The 4,395-nt window shown below is 43.5% G+C and overlaps 1 pseudogene; it reads left to right on the top strand.

Moving 5' to 3' along the window:
- Positions 1–699: 699 nt before the first annotated feature.
- Positions 700–2,840, top strand: LOC113018384 (tripartite motif-containing protein 16-like; annotated as a pseudogene).
- The last annotated feature ends 1,555 nt before the right edge of the window (positions 2,841–4,395 follow it).

Below are 4,395 nucleotides of genomic sequence, written 5' to 3'. Positions count from 1 at the left end.
ACAATCACAAGGGTATTTAGCAATGACCCTGGTGAAGGCCACAGGGGGAAATGTGTTGGTCACGCATTAAAACTGGTTCCTAATACTTTAAGTTTCACTGGAGTCTTCATGTCATTAGATCTTTGTCTTCGCCGTGAACCTTGAAAGTTGTTCCAGAAAGGTTTGTTGCTATTTTAATGTAAAGAACATGGTTATTTCTGTTGCAGCAGCTGTTATAAATGCAAAACTAAAATGCAAGATTCTTTTGAGTAATTAACTTTTTGCAGGAATATCTTTAATTATATGTGCAGACTCTGCTGACTGTTCAAAGCAATGCAGTGGCATTTATCTAGTTCTCATCCTGTTACAGCAACATTGATTACTGCCTATAAAAGCAATAAATAAATAAATAAAAGCAACCAGCATATGTCTGCTAACCTAACCCTGCTCTCTACATATGCTTTGATTAGGTCAGCAGCCTCTGCTGTTCTGACAGTTATTGTTACCTGAGACATTTCTGTCCAGTGTTCATTAAAGCTGGATTTTTAAAAATTATTTATATAGAAGAAGCAGTAAATAAAAATGGTTAAACACACAGTTTCACTCTCTAACTGCTCCTCTTCCTGGAGTGAAGCACAGCCTGATAACCCTCCCTCTTCTTCCTGCTCTTAAACACAGCACCTCCTCTCTGTCCACGTGTTTCCTCGTTCCCTCCCCCTCAGATCTGCACTTTGAAGATGGGTGTAACCAACATGTGGTGACATGTAAGAGCTGACAGGCTCCATTCACTGCAGAAACATGTTGTTGAGATCAGAGCTCAGACTAGTTTCAGTTATAAGGAAGTGAAACTCACACAGTCACTGACACTGAGAGGAGAAATGGCGCAGAAAGGAGTTCAGCTGGACCGAGAAACCTTCTCTTGTTCCATCTGTTTGGATCTACTGAAGGATCCGGTGACTACAGCCTGTGGACACAGCTACTGCAGGAACTGTATTAAAAGTTTCTGGGATGAAGAGGACAGGAAGGGAATCCACAGCTGCCCTCAGTGCAGGAAGACTTTCACACCGAGGCCTGTCCTGGAGAAAAACGTCATGTTTGCAGCTTTAGTGGAGCAGCTGAAGAAGACTGGACTCCAAGCTGCTCCAGCTGATCACTGCTATGCTGGACCTGAAGATGTGGCCTGTGATGTCTGCACTGGGAGGAAGCTGAAAGCCATCAAGTCCTGTTTAGTCTGTCCAGCCTCTTACTGTGAGAAACACCTCCAACCTCACTATGATGCAGCTCCATTAAAGAAACACAAGCTGGTGGCCCCCTCCAAGAAGCTCCAGGAGAACATCTGCTCTCGTCATGATGAGGTGATGAAGATTTTCTGTCGTACTGATCAGCAGAGTATCTGTTATCTCTGCACAATGGATGAACATAAAGGCCATGAAACAGTCCCAGCTGCAGCAGAAAGGACTGAGAAGCAGAAGGAGCTCGAGGTGAGACGACTAAACATCCAGCAGAGAATCCAGGAGCGAGAGAAAGATGTGAAGCTGCTTCAACAGGAGGTGGAGGCCATCAATGGCTCTGCTGATAAAGCAGTGGAGGACAGTGAGAAGATGTTCACTGAGCTGATCCGTCTCCTCCAGAAAAGAAGCTCTGATGTGAAGCAGCAGGTCAGATCCCAGCAGGAAACTGAAGTGAGTCGAGTCAAAGAGCTTCAGGAGAAGCTGGAGCAGGAGATCACTGAGCTGAAGAGGAAAGACGGCGAGCTGAAGCAGCTCTCACACACAGAGGATCACAACCAGTTTCTACACAACTACCCCTCACTGTCAGCACTCAGTGAGTCTACACACTCATCCAGCATCAATATTCATCCTCTGAGCTACTTTGAGGATGTGACAGCAGCTGTGTCAGAGACCAGAGATAAACTACAGGACATTCTGAGAGAGGAATGGACAAACATCTCACTGACAGTCACTGAAGAGGATGTTTTACTGTCACCAGCAGAGCCAAAGACCAGAGCTGGATTCTTAAAATATTCACGTGAAATCACACTGGATCCAAACACAGCAAACAGACGTCTGTTATTATCTGAGGGGAACAGAAAAGCAACATGGATGGAACCAACAACAGTCTTATTCTGATCATCCAGACAGATTCACTGCATGGCCTCAGGTCCTGAGTAGAGAGAGTCTGACTGGACGTTGTTACTGGGAGGTGGAGTGGAGAGATGTAGGCATTCGTGTAGCAGTCGCATACAAGAATATCAGCAGAGCAGGGTTGGGCTATGAATGTGGATTTGGAAACAATAACAAATCTTGGGCATTGTATTGTGTCACAAACAGATATATATTTGTGCACAACAATGTCCAAACTGACCTCTCAGGTCCTCGGTCCTCCAGAGTAGGAGTGTACCTGGATCACAGAGCAGGTATTCTGTCTTTCTACAGCGTCTCTGAAACCATGACTCTCCTCCACAGAGTCCAGACCACATTCACTCAGCCGCTCTATGCTGGACTTTACCTTTGGAAAAATGGAGACACTGCAGAGTTGATTAAAGTCAAATAGAGAAGACAGGTTCATGTTGATCCCTGACCATTATATGTACTTGTGTAGTTTCTAAATGAGGCTTTACATTTTAGAAGCTGAGAAGTTCAGTGGTCCATTGATGTGTGAAAATAATATTGCAGTGATTCAAACTGTACTTACATTTATATACCTTACATCAATATAAATCTGAATTTGTTCTTATGGCTGATAATCATGTGAGTTTAAATGATACTACTCTTCATATTCAGCATGTTTGACTCTGTATGACTGAATCACAGGGGTTAGAAGTTTGTAGGTCACGATGGGGGTCTCACACTATACGGCCCGATGCTCTAATGCGACCTGAGTGCTCACACTGTGCGTCCATAACATGAAGCCTATAACACAAAATCTGTCTCAGCACAGTGCAGTCCATCACCAGTGTTCGGTCCTCCAGCACCAGCTGGACTGGTTAAAACAGCAGAACACAGGATCCATCAGACAAGCGACTCAGAATGAGTTGGACAATGCTGCGGTCGAGGTACTGCAACTACATGACTTGGATGTGTGTGAAAAAGTACTCTGGAAACCTTCAGAGATACCTGACTCTTGAACGATGGGGGATTATGAAAAGATTGTAGTGACTTAAATGTGCCTGATGGAGTTAGTAAAGGTGCCGCTGTGCCTCGAGCTGATGACAGCACCATAGAAACGGATGTGTTAGTGGAGGAGGTTTGGACACACGTCTGCTTTAATGTGTTTTGCTATTAAAAGATGACAGAATGTTTTATTTACACTAATAGTTGTTAATAAATAGGATTTGCTGAATCAAATTATGTTCTGATATTGTTTTTGTATCATCGTTACATAACATCAATTTCCACATTGTACACATGCAGTTATAGTGATGACAGACACATTAGTAATGATGATGTGAGACACTTACTGACATGTACAGATGGATTTTCTAAGTATGCATGCAGGTGTCTTCAAACCAAGGCAGCAGCATCTGTTGCATCTGCTTTTGAGGATGTTCTGAGTGAAGGACGTGTACCTGTTAAACTTCCAACAGATGAAGGCGAGGAGTTTAATAATAAACATTTGCATCAGCTGATGGTTCAGTTTAACATCACACATTTCTCTGCATAAAGCCAGATTGAACCAAGTGTTGTGGAGCATTTTAACAGAAGCTTTAAGGGCCGTATGTGAAAATACTTCACATCTGTTAACTTATGAAGACATGTAAACGTGGTCCAGGACCTTGTGCTGTCAAGGCCAAGCAGCCGGTGTAAAGAGGTTGGAGCCAAAAGCTGACTCGGTACATGTTTGTTTGATTTGAAGGAAAACTTTATTTATCGCACGGATCAGAAAGGCTGAGGTGAGACGTGGAGGAAATTCCACAGAGCAGGACTCACTGTAACAGAGGGAGAAGGTGAGTTATTTCTAGATGAGGTTAAAGGTGAGTACGATGTGAGGTGAGTGAAAGGAGATTTTGCCTCCTTGTATTACAGGCTGAAGCAAAGCTACAGAGACGGGAGTTTCTCTGGGTGTGTGGTGGAGTAAAGAGAAGAACAACATGTCTGACCTTTTCTTTTTTAGAGCAGAGGTGTGTTGTGGCAGGCAGGAGGGCAGGCAGGTGACTTTTCAGATTTACTCTGGGAAGCCGAGAGAAGAGCAGCAGCAGCAAGCAGGTTTCCAGCAGGCAGTGAACAGATGAAGAGGATCAGCATCAAAATACCCCCTCAGAGGTGAACAAAGATAATCGTTGGAGGACATTTCTACCAGCTATTTTTGTGTGAAGCTAACTGAACGGATTGTGCTACAGGTATGTAATAATAAAATAATATTATTAGATGGGAATACAAACTTTATTTTTGATGGCCCATATCTATGGGACTGATT

The sequence above is a fragment of the Astatotilapia calliptera genome, unplaced genomic scaffold (assembly GCF_900246225.1).
Source record: "Astatotilapia calliptera unplaced genomic scaffold, fAstCal1.2 U_scaffold_73, whole genome shotgun sequence".
NCBI lineage: Eukaryota > Metazoa > Chordata > Actinopteri > Cichliformes > Cichlidae > Astatotilapia > Astatotilapia calliptera.
Note: the sequence above shows the minus strand (reverse complement) of the source record. Positions and strands in the feature narration are given on the sequence as shown.